We start from the raw sequence: 20,624 nt of genomic DNA on the forward strand, positions 1-20,624 counted from the left end.
AGGAAAAAGGAGTTCTGTGAGCTGTAAGTGCCTCTGAGCACACGTGGTACAGTGTGTATGCTTGTGTTGGCTCAGTTTCTGGCAAACTCTGGTTTGGATCATTCTGAGCTGAGTAGAGAGCTGAGGTACAGCATCAACCATGCCTCAAGCCAACCCCACTTTTCTGAATTGCTTATCAGGCTTTCTCCCTTAATAAATAAGATACCTTCTAAGTAGTTGCATTCCCAATTTCATAGAAAACATCTAGATAGCTTTATGGTTAGAATAATAGCAAGACAAAATAAAGACCAAAGAAGCAGGGTAAAGAGGAAGTGAAATAATGGGCGATATTTTGCAGAGGTGGTAATGGAAGTAGAGCACTTGGCAATGGAAATCATTCAGGAATTATGTGGGATTAACTGGAAAATGAATTAAGAACTCAGAGTTACTTTATTAGAATTGCATCACACACTGTATATGAAATATGCTTCTGCATGGTATTTACATGTATGTTCAGAACATTTCCCAAAATCTTTCGATGTGGCAGATGTGGGAGGTGGGAGGATATGGCAATATTGTCTGTCCTGTGTTTACATAGATTAAAAAAATTAAAGGAACAGATTAGACCATCTGATTTCAATTCCTTCATTTTGTAAATAAAAAACTGAGGCCAAGAGGGAGGAAATGATCTCTCAAAGATCATAACATATGCTAGAGACTGGGCCATAAAAATCATCCCACTTTTTTCCTTCCAGCTTGTTAATTCCCCAACTTTCTTCCACTATGTGTTCAGACATCTACTGTTTATCAGGAGACCTGAAATATATTTAATTCTGTTGTAAGGACACCATTCACCTGATGGTTCCCATGCCACAGAGTCAAGGGATACTGAGTCAATGTGTCTGTTTTCTCTTGGTTAATGGCTGGGCAACTTCCAGGTTCTCAGCCTTTGCTGGCCAGCCTCTCCCCACTGCCAAGGTTGCTTAACCCTGATTGATCTTGGTTGGGAGAGGTTGAGGGAGCTCCTGCTCAACTGTCTGGGACTCAGCGAAAAATCTTCTCTCCCAGCACAACTTCCACGTCGCATCCAGTTTTGATAACTTTGTTTCTGTGCTTTTCCCCAAGATTGGGTCCCCACTTTTGCTATAGGATGGCAAACTGAATCCCTCCTTTATTCCCTATACTAGAGCCCCTGCTTTTTAATACTCTGTGTCCAGCAGATACTGCTTTCTATTTGCAAGACTCAGGGGCTTGAGCTCTGGTCCTTGCCTTAGCCCAGAAGCTGGATGCCACCATAAAGACGTAAATATCAAGACAAATACATACAAATATCTCACATTTTGCTCTGTCCATTCCAAACATCTTGTATTTTTCTTCTTTCTCTTGTTCTTAGCCATCAAGTTGACTTAATACTGCAGAGGGAAAATAGCTGTCAGCTACAAAGACATACACCCCCATGTGACTTGGGCACCCACCCCATAGCCACACTCTGGACATTGTCAGCACAAAAACCAATGCAATCTTTGTCCTTCCAGCTCTCTCATTGTCATCTCCTGTAACAATACATGTTCTTTGATCTCCTCAAGACCACTGCTACCCAGAGCCCAGGCCTGTCCCTAACATTTATGAGGCCCCCTCTTCCCATCTGGTTCTTCTCTTCTTATCCCTGGCTTTGCTGTGCACTGCAAGGGACCTCAGACAGATGGGTATGGATACCCCAATGTGTAGGTCCATCCGTGCCTGCTGTAGCCCCTTGGGGGCCCCCACTAGGGGTGTGCACATCATTGAGGGGTTCCACCTTGGCAGAACAAGCCTATGGAAGAGGCCCATTCAGGTCCTGACAGCTGGAAATTGAGGGGACCCATGGTCTAGAGCAGCCCTGTCCAACAGAAACATAACACAAGTCACATATGAAATTTTAGATTTCCTAGTAAGCACACTAAAAACGTAAAAGAAAAAACAGGTTAAATGAACTTTAGTAAAATACTCTATTTAACTCAATATATCCAAAACAGGCAGGGTCTTCAAAAAGTTCATGGAAAGCTTTGTGTTATCATTTAATTCTATTTTTTCATGAACTTTTTGAAGTACCCTTGTATCATCATTTCAAATATAATAAATATATTTTAAAATTATTAATGAGATATTTTACATTCTGGTTTTCAAACTCTGGTGTGTATTTTGTACTTACACACATCTCAACTCTGACTAGCCACATTTTCAGTGCTTGGTCACCACCTGAGGCTCGTGGCCGAAAGGGACAGCACAGGAGGGGAGTGGGCACATTCCTGTACCTGTGGAGAACTGCAGACTGAGGGCAGCAAAGGGGGACCCTCTACAGTGTGGTACTGCCAGACCCCTTCACTTTTTCTCAGTGCTGTCTGAATGCGAAGTCTCCACCCTCAGGAGGATTGGATTGATGGTGGGGAGGCTACCACCAAAGCTGCAGTAAAGAAATCGGAGCCAACATTATAACATGGACAAGGAATCATCTAGAAAACATTGTGAAAATCAGCCTCAAGGCAGCACTTAACCTGCTCCTGGGAGACTGATGTGAAACACTAAGGAAATTATATAGTCTTCCTGAGTCTGAAATATAAACCCCATTTCTCAAACACGGTTGATAGTTGTAATAAACAGTTATACTTTTCTATGTACCAGAACTGCTTAAGTATTCCACATGTATTGATTTGTTTGCTGTCACAAAAGTTCTGTTTTTGTCCATGTTTTATGAATGAGGAAGCAAGCGCAGAGAGGTTAAGAGACTTGTCCCGGGTCACACGACTGTATGCAGAAGCACTGGGATTTGAAACCAGCTGTTCTATCTGTAGAGCTATGCGCTAAACTGAGATAATGGATGCATGGCACTCAGCAGACTCCCTGGCACGTGGCAACTGCTCAATGGATACAGCTGCTGCTTCAACAGCCCTGAAGATGGTGGTAGGGTGGGTCATGGGTGGTCGGGGTGTGGGGTGATGGGTCTAACTAGATGAGAGACTCAAAGCACATCCTCAAAACCACTTCCTGAAGTCATTCTCTCAGATATAACCCATGGGCCGCTTCTCTTCAGTTTAGTCAAATGACTAAGGTTTGTGTATCTGCTGTGTTTTGAGGATATGGAGTTCTGTTTTTAAAATTCCAAGAAGAAACCCTCTAGAATTAAAAATAAAAATATGAATCATCCATTTCTTTGCAGCTAAAAAGAGCTGCTTCCCTTTGGTTCTGGACAGAGGGTTCTTCCTATGTGGGTAGTGGCATCAAAAGTCTCTTTTTCCCTTTGTGAAGACCATCTAGTCAACTACTGAACTATCCATACTAATAGTGGATATTAGTATGGGAATATGGGAGCTTAGAAAATAAGAAAGCATGCCTAGAAAAGGAAATATTTCTTATCCATGGAATGCAGTTTAAGGTTTGTTTGAGAAAATAGTTTTTCTAGTATATGTTTTATTTAGGCTAATTTTTAAATTAATCTATATTTCCTGAGAATATACAAAGCTAAGGGGAAAGGCCCAGTGGCTTGTAAGTTGCAAACATCAGCCAGCCATCAAGAATTTTTCTCAAGGAGAGGTAAAGACCAGATGGCAGGACAGAAGCACTGTACCCTGGAGTACGCACATTTGAGACTAACATCCTGCTGGATCTTCAAGAGGAAAACTGTTGATGTTCAGCCCTTTCCTAAACCAGTTTCTTCCTGTATTTACACAAACTAACCATGCCATATGACCCAGTCAGCTGAAGCATGAGGGAGTCATTTTTTCCCACCACGTGCCTGACTTTATTTCTACATCAGTCATTGACTCAACTCTGAGGATTCATGTTGTAGCTGAAAACACCAAATCCTTTGGGTCTTACCCCATTGTTTTAAAACCTTGTAAGGTGGATGTAGTCATTCCACAGACAGCACATCCCATGGCCACACCCGTAGCTTACAGCGGTATGAGTGTGTCTCTTTGCTACCTGACAGGTGTGCTCACCTACCTGCCCAACTCCAGCCTCGTAACTGACAGTTGCTCCTATCAACTCCCAATTCCTCCTTCTTAAAAAAAGGGAGAAGATATTTCAAGGTGCTTCCTTTGGTGGAGTAATCATTGATGATTGTTTACTTAGTGAATAAGAATTAAGACTTTGGACCCAGGGGGTGAAAACACACCCTGTGAAAGCATAATTTTATACCAGCTGGATGCCTGTTACTGAACATGAAATCATGACAATCAGAATTGAGTCAAGGATGAGAAGTCTCTGGGTACATGCCCTCAAGACCAGTTCCCATAGTTGGAGCTCTCAAGAGGCTGGCAAGCTACCACTGGTAAGATCATCATCCAATTTTCTTAGAATAAAAATTAACTGTTTTTGTTCATCATTTCCTCACTCACTAAGCATAGTAATACTGTGTAGATGGCAAACTAATTCTGCTTACTGAAGTTGTTGGTATATTCCTCAGGGAGGAACCAAAATTAGCTTCAGCTTTAAAACTGACCCAAGTGAGAAGTTTAAGTAAAAAGTGCCAGGACATATTTAGTCAATCATGTGAATTGATTTGCAAGTCAGTGTTACTAAATATCAGATTATTTGGTCTTTGTAATTTTATATAGCAGGTTAAACAACCTTCCCATGGCAAAGGAGATAAATACTCATGGTCCCTGACCACATAATTGGTGGCCAGGGGTAGAGTAGTTCAGGGAATAACAGGTCTCAAATGGACTGGGCCTTCCTTCTCATCCACAATGAAAGTCCAAAAAGTTCCAGTAACTCTTTTTGTAGCTTCTGTCTGGGGCAGCACAGTTCTATTGTAATACCCAGATAAGGGATCTAAAGACAGTTGCTCATTTTGTCTTTGTGACACTGAGCAGCTTCAATCTTTACCTGAGACAAAGGAGAGTGACTTCAAGGATAAGGGTGGAAGTCCCCTTGGGTGGTGGTTCCTGTAGGCCTGGCCATGGTAAGGAGGTGACAAAGGTGATCACTCACAGCTGTATAACCTTGAATGACTCTGGCAGTCATTCTGCTTCACAGCTAGTTGTGCTGTCTACAAAGTTTCTTCCCTAGGTTCATGTCTTACACTGACTCAGAAATACCCTTGTGTATGAAAGGCTTCTCACAGGCCCAGGGGAGAGCTTACGAAGGGCAAAGAGAAAAGGGAGCGAGAATGGGAGGAAATAAGGGGCCTTGGACTGGAGTAAGAGAACAGAAAGACTATATCCCCTGTAGCTATTTACCCTGCTATAAATTGCTGTGCCCAAAGGACACTTGGAAAATGTGCCTGCCCCAAACAGGGCACAAATTGAACAGCATAGAAGTGAAATATGATGCCTAGGAGTGTGTATATAAATGTGTGCTAATCAGGGGAGCGATTATAACCACCTAATCCTGTCTTCCTGCAGCAGGAACCACAATAAGTGTATATATGACTAGCCCTGAAGCAGAAATGAGTGGAAGATCCACAGCCCAAGACCAGGAGGTGGTTCCAGAGCCTCTGCAGACCCAAAAATACACATTGAAATTCCTTCTTTGAAGACACCAAGAATTTCTTTCAGCGTTTTGGCCACAGCAGCACAGCAATCAAATGTAATAGATGGTGCAGTTCATAAAAACACACAACACAAAGGAGAGTTTGTGCTTTAGCCCTTTCAGAGTGGGCAAGCCACCTAACTCCTCTATATTTCACATTCCTCCACATTAAAATGAGAATATAGTGCTTGCCTTGCCTATCTCACAAGGTTGTATCGGGATCCACATGAAATAGCATTTTTGAAAAATGTAAATGGTAAGGCAATGTATTAATATGAAGACATTATTTATTTATAGATCCCAGTTCCCTCCCTTCCTCCTTCTCTCCCTTCTTTCCTTCCTATAAACCCTCCTACAGTCTTCTAAAATCTCTAAGGTCTAAGCCCTGTGCAATGGGGAGTTTGTTTTCTATATCTAGAAATTATTATTTAAATCATGTGACTCTGAATGAATTAATTTATACTTCCTCACATTTAAACCCAAGCAATCATCAAGTGGCAAATGCTGATAGGAGAGAAAGGAGGCACAGTAAGTTTACATACTGTATATCGTGCTGATTTATTGTATAGAGAGACATCTTTCAGATTTTCCAGACTGAGACATATTTTGTTCTTTCATTCAGTTTTTGGCAGTTTTTCAAACCCTATTTCTTTAAAAGCTATTGACTTTTGAATTTGGATCTCCTAGGTGTTGTGCCAGTAAATTTGAGGAAAGTGTTTTGTCCTTCTGGGATGGCTAACCCAGTAGAAATGTGACAGGGAAAATACAGCCCTGGAACAAGCTGGACCTTGTATTTCATTTGCGGTTTTTAAAATGGCTTATTTGTGGGAAAGGAAAACCAATTATATTATTTTAAAAAATATTACAGAGAAGAGCTTTAAGACAAACACATACCTAATTAATAACCCACACATTATTGCTCCACGCACAGCCTTTCTTGCTGTTTTTGTGGTAGTGTGTAATTTATTCACCACCCTGGAAGACCCGTTTTGCCACCAAGCTCCAGTTGCAGTAAATGCGATGTGATCCAGAAGACTAGGAAGATGATGATGAGGCATAAATGGCCCTAGTCTGGTGTCATTCCAAGATGCTGCTCCTATTTCAGTGGGCAAACATTTATTGAGTGTCCCCTAGTTTGTTCTTAAGCCTAATGAATGAGGGAGAAAGGTGGAGACCCCTCTAGCCTGTCAGCAATTATAAAGTTATGCTCTATCAGTTCTAATGGAACAAGAGGGCTGAGCAAAGGCCTACCCAACCTTCTACGTGCAGCTGAAATGCCCTCCTCTGAATTCAGCTGGAATGAGCTCTCCTTCTGAACTTGCAAAGCACATTACTTTTCCTTTTCCTCCAGCATTTGAATTTTCCACTAGTCTGTAGAAGTGTTAAAAGTTGGGATCATGTCTTGTGCCCAGAGTTACGTCTTTTACATAGAAGGTTCTAAATAAATATTAGCCAGATTGAATGGAAGGCTGACCCATGTTGGTACTGTGGGGCTCCACATCACACACACGTTCTACAGCACAATGATTGTGCCAATGCTTCTAATTGAGCAGAAATGTGACAGAAATTGTGTCCTGAACAGTTTCATCATTGCTATGTTTAACATTAAGCTTCTGGTGTGATCAAGAGTCAGTGCATTTGATTCCGACAGACTCTCACGCTTCCCTCTCCCTATCTCTTCTACTAGGTAATAAACTGCTTGAGGGTAGGAATATCTTTTATCGTTGATGATTCTTTACTTATCTTTCTATCCCCAATGCCAAGTGCTGCTACAGCACAGATAAATGCTCAGTGCGTAATTTATGAACTGCACTGAGCTCTACTTCTGACCCATAATTCACTCCTCAAATCCTTATTTGGCTTCAACCAAAAGCACTGCCATACTATGGAGATTGTGCTTTGAAAGGTCTCCTGGACAGCTGTGTTTTCCTAGTTGCCAGGTCCAAGGCTCTTTCTTCCTCATGTCACTGACTTTTTTTGGAGGGGAGTTTGGGAGAGACGTGGAAGCATTTGACACTGTTGACCTCTCCCCGCACCTGCCCATTTTGAAGGTCATGACAGCCATAGTTTCTCTGAGGTCGCACTTACTGGTGTTTCTTTTCGTTCTACTAGCTCTGTGATTTTTTTTCTTCCTTTGCCGTACGCGATCCCTAAGTTTCTCTCTCCGGCCCTTTTTTCCTTCTCCTTGCACTCTTGTCTTCGGCTGCTGGATGCACTCCCACAGTTTCAAATGGCTCTTCCCTGAGAAGATGCTGCCTCTAAAACCTGTATCTCTAGCCAGATCTTGATCTGAATTTCCAGTGGCTGTTGGACCTCTCCATTCAAAAGTCTTGGTGGCACATCAAACTTCTTACAGCATGATGGTGCATGATTGGTCCCAGTTTGCTTTCCTCGTTCCACTCCCCTCCTGTCATGTATCTCCTTACTTATTCACTGCTCTTCAGCCACATGGGTGCCTTTCTGTTCTTCAGACATGCCCAGCTCCCTGCCTCAGGGTCTCTGCAATTGCTGTTGCCCCTGGAGCCCACCTCCCCTGGTTCTCCACACAGCTGGTCCCTTCTTTCTCTTACCTACCCAGCCCCAGTCCAGCTGCCCCCTCACAGCCCCGTTCTATTCTCTCCATAGTGCTTATCACTCTCTGAAAGTGGCTCCTTCACCAGTTTACTTAAATGTAAGTTCTGTGACGACAGAGACCCAGTCTTCTCAGTTCCATTGTAGACTTAGCACCTAGCACAGGGCCAGCACACACTGGACATCCCATTAGTGGATTGTGCATTAGAAAACCTGGGTTTTAGCCCTAGGTCTGTTCCTCACCAGCTGTGCACCCTTGGGTGGCAATTTACTTTGTCTCTCTGGACAGTGATTTTCTTATCTGTAAAAAGGTGGATCAAACCATTTTTCAATGGTTTCCATTTCAAACCATTTTCCATGTGCCTTATAAGAGGCCCCCTTAACTGTGTGTTGGGGGTGGGGAAGTAATGAGAAGAGGCCTGAATGGAAATGCTCTGGGACTCTTCTACCCGATTCAACCTCAACGAGAATAGTTTTACTTCTGTTTTGCTACATATAGTGGACTGTCCACATTAAAATTAAAAATATATTCATAAAGTTTTAAAATTACTGATGCTGATCATTGCAAGGGCCCTTCTATCTTAGATTATGACTTTGTCCGTATTCATCCTTCCTGTCCTCCCATAAGCTAGTTTGAATTCCCTATTACTATTTGATTTTGTCGCACAAATTCAAAACTTCTACTTTTGACAGTTCCTTGTCACCCCCCCTTTCTCCTTCAGTTGCTTAATTGTTCTAAATGACTTCCTCATCGACTCTTCAATTCCATTCCCACTGCCTAAGCCCGAGGTCAGGAGCCGATAACTTGTCACCTGGACCATCACGACAGCCTCCACACTGTCCTCCCTGCATCCTGGGCTGGCAATCCTTTCCCCACACCATCACTAATTGATCTTTCTAAACACTATTCTAGTAGTCAGTCTTTGTTCAAAACTTTCCACGGCTTCTCATTGACCATACGGTGAATCTAAATGACTTACCCAGGAGCTTGTTCTGAACCCAGCACTATTTATGTCTACAGTATCCACAGCCCTCTCCTCCCAATTTCGTGCACTGGGGTCACAATGCTCTGTGACATAGGATCCTACTCTCCACAGCATCTGGCTAGACATCTATAGTGACCTCTAAAGTGATCTAGCAAAAGAACTTTGCCTAACAGGTGCCCTATAATGGATGAAAGTTGACTGATGAATCAGATACATTTTCCTGGGAAATTCAGACATGAGATTTGAAGGAATCCACAGACATTAGGGTAGAAAAGAATGAAGGGAAACATAAAGAAGAGTCGATGGGCAGAAGCCATGAGTCAGAAGTCATGTGTGGCAGTAATCATCACGCAGAGAGGAGAGTAGAGGGAGTTTTTGTCAGCAGGAATAGAAGTGAAAATGGAGACAGAGAGCGGCTGACCCATGTGGATGGACACCTGTTGGATACGCTACCTTCTCCATGAAGCCTCCCCTCATCACACTAGACCGAAGTCATTTGCCTTCCGAACAGAGCACTCTGCCCCTCTATTTTGGCCTTTATTCCATTTTGTACCTTTTGGGGCTCTTTCCGCACAAGCAATAGAATTCACCTCTGACTAAAGATTCTGGGTAGTTCAAAGAACTGAAAAAAAACTGAAAAGCTAAACTCCTAGATATCGGGAAGGACAGGATCTAGCACAGTCCTCGTATCTCAGGAGTGGGACTCCAGATTTTCTCTGGGCAATCCATTGACATGATTCTGTTCAACCGCTTCCATCTTATATCACTCCACTCAAGAGTCAAACTCCAAGAAGAGAGAGTTGAATTCTTTTGGCTTCAGCCCATTGACCTCCCTTGGAAGGCAAGGTAGCGTTGGGCCTGGATGGACATCCCCACAATGACCCTGGGGGATAGGGAAGAGAGAGTTCCACAAGGTAAAAGTGGGGTGCTTTTACTAAAAGAAAGGGGAGAGGATGTTTTGTAGGCAAGCAATCAAAACAAAAACAGATTTGCAGTATGTAGCCTCTTCATTTTATGACTATTTGTAGACTTGTCTTTGTCTTTGCCTTAAGTGAGGAAAGTAATGCATTTTCCCCTTGAGGGCATGGTTCATTCTTTACCTTTATTTCTTTAGTAACTGCAGTATTATTATAAATGGCTAACATTTGCTGGGCACAGTGAGCCATGCACTGTGCTCTGTCTTATGTCTGTAATCTCATCTGATCTTTTCAGCAGACATATACGGTAGTTCTATTATTAAGCTCACTTTATAGAAGAAAAAACCATGGTTTAAAGAGGTTAAGAGCTTTCTAGTGAAATAGAATCAGGGCTTGAACTTTGAACTGTATGATGATATAGCCCAGGCTCTTAACCACTCTGATACACTAACTCCATAGTTTATGAGATAATTGATGCATTTTTAAAATAAAAGCATTTTTCATACTTGTTCAAAAACTCTTTTTATACCTCGTTCAGTCCTGGACACAGCTCTGACTTAACAGAGCTGGAGAAGACTTAGAGAAGAGGTACTGAAAGGTAGCAAAGTAGCAAAGAAATAACTGAGGAAGAAAAAGCTGAAGAAAAAATTATGACTCGCAGTGTGAAAACCCCAAATGTATATGGTCAAGCCAACTCCAGTGTCCATGGGCTAAGAGACATCTCAGGTTGTGGAAAATAAATGAGACTGCTTATGAAGACCTTTTTGTAGACTGAAAGATGCCGTGTAAAGAGAGGACATGGTTGTTTTTATTCTAACACATAGAACAGATTGAAATGTAAGGAAAACCAGCAAGTTTTAAATAAAGCTGCAGTTCACATAAAGATTAAGGAACTCTGGGGCTGCCCTACTCTTGCAGGTTGGAGTTGATGGAGCTCTTTACCACCTGGCCCTGCTGACTGGGCTGGAGGTAATTTGAGTTTGTTTCATTTCCTCAACCCTTGTATTCTTAGATTTCGACTTCCCTCAGAGAAGTAAAACTGCCAGGCTTTCAAGCTACTGTTTGACACAGTCACTGTAGAGACAAGTTTGCTTCAAGGAAATCTCAAGTGAGTCATTCATGTTCCTAGAATGCAGGCCTCAGGAGGGGCAAGAAGACATGGTGGGCAAAACTGAGCTGAAATGAATGGAATCCAAACACTTTTGGGGATCCAGGTGACCATGTTCTGTGCATTAACCTTCACAACAAAGACTCATGGTCATATCACTTTGTCACTTTCTGGGTCCCATCGAGCGGACCTGAGCTGAGGGTGTTTCCTGTGGCAGGGCTACCCATATTTAGGAAAGATGACAATTTGAGAGCAGGGAGTTGATTCTGTGGAAGTCGGTGGTTTCCTCCACACTGTGACTCATTTAACCCATGCCTTGACCAAACTTCCATCGGCCTTCAAGCTCTTCTTTGAACAATAGGTAAATGAAATCTTCATTCCTGTCTTTTCATTCTCAGCAGCATTTCTTTTAAGCAGCTTTCAAATTTTAGTGTGTTTCTTGAAAGGGGTCTTTATTAAAAATGCAGGTTCTAGATCAGACCTCTAGAGAGTCTGATTCAGTAGACACTGGTGGACCACACTGAGATACACTAATTCCCATTCTCAGTTTGCTTGAGATGTTATTTCCCACCTGCCTGAATGTTGCCTTGTTAACCTCTTGCGCTTCTCTTTCCTGTTATCTTCTCTGCCCCACTAATTAGAGAAGTCTCTGAGATCAAGAAACACATCTTTTCTTTCTCCAATACCCCTGAAGGTACATCTCACATGTTCACAATACACTTGAGAGTTGCTGATTGACCAAAAGTGAACAGAAACTGTTTCTCCACTCCTATCCTGCCTGTGAATGTTAGGTCTGAGTTTCAATGGAAAAGAATTCTTTCAGGTAGAAAGAACCAATCAGTAAAGAAATATATAAAGTTTTCCAGTACAAGTTTATATAAATGATTCTAAACCCACTGAAAAAAACAGAATATGAAATTTTTAAATCTTTTTGTTTTCCAGGAGGTATTTTTAATCAGTTCATTTTACTTGGAACCTTATTTACAGGAGGTCAAAATATTGCTTTCTTTTACTCTATATTCTTAGAACAAATCCAATGCTTTCTTTCACTAATAGTTCACTAAAAAGTCCAAATGAGTTCTAATTAGTCAAAAGTACAGTCATATGCCAGAGGCCAAAGTCATCTAGTAGTCTTAGGTATTTGACATAATAACAATATGTCACTCCTTCACTTAAAACCCACCAATGGTTCTAGTTTGCTCTCAGAACATCATTCAAACCCAACAGTGTGGCTTATACACAACCACCTCATCGGACCCACTGCACCCCACCTGCCACCCTAGCCTACCCTCTCATTTTGTGGCCCTCCATTCTCTCTCCCCACCCCCATTCCATTGCACTGTAGGCTTCAGTCATCCTCCTTCCAGTTCCTCTCTGGCTTTAGGATGTGCCCTTCTTCCTATCCCAGCTAAGTCTCATTTTAAATGTGACTTCATCAGAGAAAACTTCCCTGGCCCCAGATTTGGGTTTAGGGGCACGGCCCCTCCTCTTTGTATTGTAATTGCCTGTTTTCTTTTCTGTATTCTCCACCAAGACTGTAAACTCAGTGTATGGCTGGGAAAATGAAAGCCTTATTTGTGTGTGTGTGTGTGTGTGTGTGTGTGTGTGTGTGTGTGTGTGTGTGTGTGTGTGTGTGTGTGTGTAAGCTTATATGGGCACCATGTACACATATATATAAACAGAGGAGGAGAGAGGTAAAGTGATTTGTCCCCCTTCTCATGATCGAGTGCCCTGGAGTTAGGTGCTTTCAAGTGCTGGACACAGAGAAACCCTGGGTCACTGGATAGCAGGAGTTCATGGTGAGGACACCTGTAGGCATGAGGAAGATTGGTAGAATCTCTGCATGCACGAGGCCAGTGCCACCCTTCAAGCAGAGCAACAAGGGCCCTAAACTGGGCCCCCTATGGTACGGTGTCTTGCTTGTCAAAAACACTGAAATATAAGTACTTTTTTTTCTATTTGTCGTCATAAAAAATGTTTTTGACAATTTGCTACCCCACTGAGTGAACGGCATTACAGAAGAAGAATGCACAGGCTGAATCGGTCAGCTACATCAGTACAGGCGGGGCTGAGTGTGTGGCAGTGTGTGTACGTGGATGGTGGGAAGTGTTTTCTTTAGTTTAAAACTGTCTGCCCCAAATCATGTGAAGTGGACGTCTATGTAGACAAGGTTCCCCAGATGTCTTTGCTCCCTTGTCCTCTCTGTTGGGGTCATGCAATTTGGGGAGGTGCTTAGAACTACCCAGAGGTCAGAAAAGTGAGGCTTTAGGGAAGTCACCTATGCACTATAGGGTGCTTGAACTAATAAGTCCCCATTCTATGTTTGGACAGGTCTAGTCATGCCATGGTGTCCTGGCCAGAGTCCGGCTTCCAGCCTGTCCTGCCCCAACAGACCCACAGTAACACTCAGGCTTACAGGCTGCTGGCCTGGAGGTTGGGGAGTTGAGGGATGGAAGATGGTGGAAGGATGGGAGGGAGGGAGGAAGGAATCCACATAACTTTGGCCTCTAGTCTGTGAGGGTCACATCTAGGCAATAAGCTTCAGGTCGTTGGGTAGGAATAAGAGCTGAGCCAGCATGGTTTGGTGTATAGCTTCTGAATATTTAGACATATGGTAAGTGGTCTCCACTTGGACCCTTACTTCTCACTCCCCCACCAGTGTTGGGCATAGCACTGTTCCCAGCCTTGCTTCATAGTCAGAGGCTCCTGTGCTAATGGATTCCTCATAAGTGGGCACCATTACTCCCTACTCAAGGAGTTAAAAAAAAGTCAACTTCTTTTTTCCATAAAGAGCTATAACTGACAAATAAGAATTGTATATATTTAAGGTGAACGACTTAGTGTTTTGATATATGTGTCCATTGGGAAATAATCACCACAATCATGTCTATCACCTTACTTAGTTACCATTTCCTCCCTCCCTCCCCTCTCTCCTTCCCTCCTTTCCTCCTTCCCTCCTTCCTTCCTTCCTTCCCTCCTTTTGTGTGAAGAACACTTAAAATCTGCCCTCTTAGCAAATTTCAAGTACATAATTCAGTATTGCTAACTGTACTCTGCATGCTGTATGTACATTAGCTCTCTAGAGCACATTCATTATGTAAAACTGAAACTTTGTACCCTTTGACTAATGTCTTCTCATTTCCTCCTCCCCCACCCCTGGCAACCACCATTCTACTCTCTGCTTCTGTGAGTTTGAATTTTTCAGATTCCATGTATAAGTGGGATCATCTTTTATTTGTCTTGTCTGACTTATTTCACTTAGCATAATGTCCCTCAGGTTCATCCATGTTGTTGTAAATGCAGGATTTCCTTCTTTTCCTATGGCTGTATAATATTCCACAGCATGCACGTGCACACCTACGCCCATACATATATGTACACACGCATATATATCACTTTTTTTTTAATCCAGTCATCTACTGACAGACATTTAGGTTGTTCTCATATTCACAATATCCATTGTGAATAATGGTGTAATGAACAGGGGAGTGCAGATATCGCCTCAAAATCTATATCTACAAGGAGAGACTCAACTTTTAAGGTGTGCTTGTATTGATTCTATCTCTGCCTCTAATGACTATACAACCCGCTCACATTCAAGCTCCCTTTGAGAGAAGATCCAGTTGGTCCAGTCACTATTCAGTATGGAACCCTTCCGTTGGGCATACCTTTTACATCCATGATCCAGAGACCATTTGCCAGCCATGAGTGCCTCGGCCAAAGCATTACTCCCTAAGCTAATCATCTGTTGTAACGATGGCAGGTCACATTGTCCATATCAGCACAGTGACTTTTTGTAAGGAAATGACTTTGCGCAATGGCTCTGAAGAAGCTGTGAGCAGAGGACACACTCAGAGCCCAGTATGTGCACTTTCCCCTATCTCACACTGCTGTCCAGTCACTGATGGCTATTTTTGTACCAATTTATCTAAAAAGTCACTTAACCAATTATTCTCATTCCATACCAGCTAAGAAAATGTGTAAGAATGTAAATTCAATCATTCCAACTCTTCTGCAAAAGAGGAAGGGAAAATAAGAACTCTTCCAACTTCAATGTATGACTGAGAATTTTTCACATTATTTAGGAAGATGTGGTCAGATTATTTTCCTGTAAATTTACCATGGTTTCAGCAATGCCTCATGTGTCTGGGAATGGTTTCATTTCCTCTACAATGATCAGTAATAGTCACAATAAAATTGAAACAGTGGCAAAAAATAAGCTGTGTCAATAGCAGACAACAAATCAACTCCTTTTCGTGACACAATAGTTTGGGCAATTTTAGTGACTATTTTGTAAAATCTACACAGAAGGTTAGTTACAGAGATTATATAATCCAGTCATTTAACTGTCCCAAATACTGAACCGGCCATTTTTTAGTCCAGTAGTTTGGTCACATAAACCTAGTTATCCGTCTTACTTTTATGTGGTGCCTACCACTCTGAGTGCTGTACAATGTTTAAAAGTAAACCAGTATAGTGAGTTGACCTCAATCTTTCCTTCCTGCCTGACATTGGCTTCATACTGACCTTTCCTCTCAGTGGATGAAGCAGGATTGGATAATGGGCTTTACCAGGATCCTTTAGAGTTATGGTTTCTGACTCCCTGTACCCAGTCCTACAAAATGTGAATGTGGTGTCAGAAGCTTCTCCACAAACAACCTGTCTCAATGTCTTTGTTTCATCTTGGAAAAAGAGGAGGAAATGCATGAAAAAAATGAAGTTGGATCTCCTTTACACTAGAGAATTCAGGTTGTCAGAATCAAGGACAGCTTCAGATACTGGTTTTCTAAACTCTGAGAAACCCATTACCAGAGGATTATGTTTAAGAGACTCCCACTTTAGGGTCAACCTGAAGATTCTAATGTCGAAGTCAGGGGTGGGAAGTGACATGTGTATATGTTTTAAGTTTCTCTTGGTAATTTTGATGCTCAGACAAGATTGAGAACCGGTGACGAGGATAAGAGGTTTACAATTTGCTCTTATTTCCCCCTCCACCAGTAAGCAAGAGACTCGTTTTACTGGATGAGAGATGGCACACATTTGTACTATTTCTGCTTTGGGAAGAGAAAAGGTTGTTTCTAAGAGTAACCTCCTCAATCTACCATGGCCTTTAAATAAAGAGTGTGCAAAATCATCAAAGCAGAATAGTTTAGCAAAGAAGTCAGCCTGATCTTGGCTTTATGGACATCTTCTAGAAAACTTTTATCAAATCCCAGTGAGATGCCACCTCGGACCAGGGGGAACTGGTGTCATGGGTCATTTACCATCCCAGTAGTATAGAGTACAGGCTACTTCAGGACTTGCATTCTCACCAGAGGTGATATCAGCCCAACATAGCTGAAAATTGGTCATCAGAGGCCAAAAAATATCTTATTTTTTAATGTATAAAGGACAGATATGCAATAACATATAAACACACGTAGAGTGCATCTCTGGTATTAAAAGTTTATGGGGAGAATGTCTAAAATGTTTAAAATGCCTCTTTCTGGAAGCATTAATGAAAGAAATGTTGGGAAGCACTGCTGTAGCTGTTAAAAAGGAAAGAGAACCAACATTTACGGAAAGGCTGTTAGTGAGTCAAGCACAGTGCTAAGCAGTTTAATGCATCGTCTTATTTAATCCACACAATAGTTATATATAGACAAGGAAACTGAACTTCAGCAAGTGGTCCGAAGCCACACAGCTTGTAGGCAGCATAGCTGAGGCTTGAGGCCAAGTCTGTTTCCAAAGTCTTGCTCTTTCCATTGAACCAGGCTGCAAAGTCAAAGTCAGTTCAGGGATACCTGAGTCATTGCTTCTACCCTCAGGTACACTCCTTGTTGTTGGAGAACAAGAACAGGAAATGAACAGTTCACTAACGATGCACACATATATGTCACTACATAGTCTCTACCTCATGACGTGCACCCAGGACATCATTCTTCCTGCTGTATGTTATGTCTTAGCCTATAGCTGCTTGAAAGGGAGCCATTGCAAGGGGAGAAAAGGGACAAGAGAAAGGAACTGTGCTGTCTTTACCTTCCCTACTTCCTCCCTCTACGTCCCTTCTCTGAGCTGCACTCGGCATGATGTCCCTTCTTCCACTCTACACATTCCAAGTTTTCTAACAGCATTCTGCAACACCCCCTTGGTACAATTGTCTTGTGGTTAGGGAGCTCTAATATAATTTTGGTCTGAGCAGTACTTTTGGAGGCAGTAGATTTCTAAGCAGTTACTCTGGCATCTGTGCCTGACTAAGGTGAGCTGAGTAGCAGCTCCATGTAGAGTCAAGCTCCAATTCATTCCAGAAGAAAGTAGGGGGGACTCTATGAACCTTCCCCATCATTGACATCTACTGTTTCTAGGCTTTTTGTGTTTCCTTTCTCGGTGTTGATGCACTTGTTAAAACTATAGTAACAGTACAGAAGAACTATACAAAAGCTCTATTTTCCCGTATATTATAAAAACTTATTTTCTATAGAAGAAGGTTTTAAACAATTTTATATTGCACTTGTTATTAAGTTTAATTTTTTTTTTCTATGCAGAAAAAGTTAGCTGGGCTAACCCAAACATGGCATGACCAACATATCTGGGCATAGAGGAAAAGGGAAAAACCAAAGAATTAACATTTATTGAGGCCCTATTACACAAAGGCACACAGCAGGTGCTTCTATGGGATTATGTTATTTATTCTTTATAAAACTTTAATATTACCCCATGTTATATACGAAGAAAATGAGGCATGGAAAAATAAACTCATCCAAGTCCACACAACAGGCGAGAGTGACTCCAAACACTGGCTGCTGAGAGGTGCTCCAGGCCACTTCCTGGGAACCCTGGCAGCAGAAGGCACCTTACCCTCAGGACACTGCCCAGGCCAAAGCAGGTGCTCAGAAGGACATCTTCCAGACAGCAGACTAGTACTGCCACCTCTCTAGGGAAACTGCATCCACCTATTACCTTCCCTGGGCTGTCAGATTACTACTGTCACCCACACAAGCGAAGGGGATAGCCTGGCTTTACCCAAACAGCCTGAGAATATCATGGCATCATTGCAGTAGTAAGATACTCTTAGGGAGACAGAAATCTGAAGGAAACTCAAAATGACGAAATAAAGTGTGTTGTAGCAAAAGTCAGGACAGAGTCAGGAGACCTCCTGAATGTCCCCTAATGCAACTCACTCTCTCTTCCGGTGAAGATCTCCACTTTTTCATCCATGAAAGGAGAAAGTTAATTAGCTGAAGTTTTCTGCCTGCACGAGCAGCCCCATGCTGGGTGAAAGGACCAGCTAAGGGATTTCTTTGGTTATCTCGGGATCGTATTCCTTGCCTGGTCCTAACCGATGACCATGTTTAAGTTTGCCTGTGGATCCTGAGGGATGACACCACACATGGCTGCAGGTGATTGCATCAGGGGTAGACTTTGGGATGTCCTGGTGTCTGGCTTAGGAAGGAAACAACGTCATAGAGTCTTGAACGCTTTGTGCTATAAAATCTACCTTCTCGTAAGGAAACTCTTAGCACAAGTCGCCCCTCTCACAGGAACTCTGACTTGGCTACTCTTGCACTTTCATACACCTGCTCTTCTTCACACTGAGCCTTGCCAGTGACCCCTTGATTCTCACTTTCCTCAGTGTGTCCTCTGGAAGCCATGGCTCTGCTGGGACCCTCAACTTCCAGTCTGGGCCTGGGTCAGAATCTTTCTGTAACCGCTTCTACCACAGGAGTGAGGTCTGGGCATGAAGTTATCTCTCTTCTCATCCCCACTTGCGGCCTCTTTTACAACGTCTTACATGAGAGTGCAGTAAGGAACTGTCAAGGAAGACAGCATCAGCGAACCTTTAAAGTGTGTCAGGCAGGAGGCTAAGCCCTCTTCCCTGTTATTTACTGTAATCCTTACAATACCTTTGAAGTAACTACCATTATTATTCCAATTTCACAGGTAAAGAAATTAAGTCTTCAAGAGATGAAAGTGATGGGTCAAGGTCATAAAATGATGGAGCTGAGATTCTGAAGGACGTCACTTGCTCCAGGACCTAAGTTTACAACCAGGGCAATGTCCTGTCACTGCCCATGTGGTCTTATCTGCTTACACTTGATCCACTAGGGATACTTGGTGAGTCAAGACCCAGAAAAAATTAAAATTTGGGTGTTGTGTTCTATTTTTATTTCCAGTAAGGATATTACTTCACTTTTTGTCTCTTTGTCAGCCGTTTTCTTGTATGTTACATCCTAGTCTCTCATGATACTTCCTGCAAGTTTTGCAGAATCCAGATTCCTTCCTGCTGTGGATAAGACCAGTTCTTGCTTTCGGTGAGGCTTAGGAGCACACCCTCCATTTAATGATTTCTCCCCCAAAGGAAGTTTACTCCTGATGTCCTTCAGGCGCTATTCTCCAACTGGATTCATTCAGACACGTTTATTGAGCAACCACTGACTTCAAGGTTGTTTCAGACACCAGGAATGTAGTGGTGGAGAACCAGCCCCTGTCATATTTTCCAACAAATCCCATTTTCTTTTTTTTCTAGCCAAACTGTTTTGATTCCAGAGTTAAATTCAATATTGGAAAACATTACCTTACAATTCTTTTATGTGATCCTCCACTTCGTGAATCCTAGAGCCACATCTGGCCGGCAGAGTTAGATGCAGGATGGTCTCCTTTCTGTACTAGGGGAAGGAAATGAATATTAAAGAGCAGCTACAGAATGTAGTACTATTTATTATACATAGTGTCATTTAATGGTCACCAAAGCATAAGAAAGCAAAGGTTGTTATGCACATATGCACATTTTTAAATGAGACACCTGAGGGTCTTAGAGGTTGGAGGTGGATTCCAAGGAACTCCTTTTCTTCCTATGTGAGAAGAGATTTATTTTCCCAGAGTCCCAATTTCAGAAAAATGCTTTCCCTTTGGAGTTTGGTTCCCTGACTTTTAAATGTTGTCAGTCTTCAAGCATTCTCGATTGACAGAATCTGTGGAAATGGGACACTTAAGTCAAGGGGAAAGGAAACTGAGTTTATAGAGAGATACAGAGATTCCAGAGACAAGTGTTGGAGCTGAGAAAACAATACCCCAAAGTGAAGGCCTTAGAAGCAACCTCAAGAGCAAGGCTTTCCTCTGACCTTCTCTTGCCCTCCTGTCTCTCAGCCTCATTCCCCCATGAGGAAGCCACAGAAACTAAGATCCCTCTTCCCCAAGGTGGGTCATAGAAACCAGACCCCCTTTCCCCCAAACCAGCCATAAAGACTAAAATTATCCTCTAACATACTTTGTCTGATGTCAGGGCATAAGACCCCCACCTCAGAAATGGTCCTGTTCCTTATCCTGGAGGAATGAATGCTGTACATAGAAACCGAGAAGACGCTGAGCAGACAGGCCTTGCTGGGTAACCCCAGTCAGTCTATTAGTGTTAGATGGCACTGTTCTTGTGCAATCCATTTCACACTGTTGTGCCTGCTTCATAGAACCTAAGCATTAAAATGGACAGTTTTCTCTGTATCTTTAGATCTTTATTCTGTAGGCTCCCGTGTCATGTAAAAGTATGATACGATAAAATTTGTTATCCCTTTTCTT

Source organism: Galeopterus variegatus, unplaced genomic scaffold, assembly GCF_000696425.1.
Source record: "Galeopterus variegatus unplaced genomic scaffold, G_variegatus-3.0.2 Scaffold3326, whole genome shotgun sequence".
Classification (NCBI taxonomy): Eukaryota; Metazoa; Chordata; class Mammalia; order Dermoptera; family Cynocephalidae; genus Galeopterus; species Galeopterus variegatus.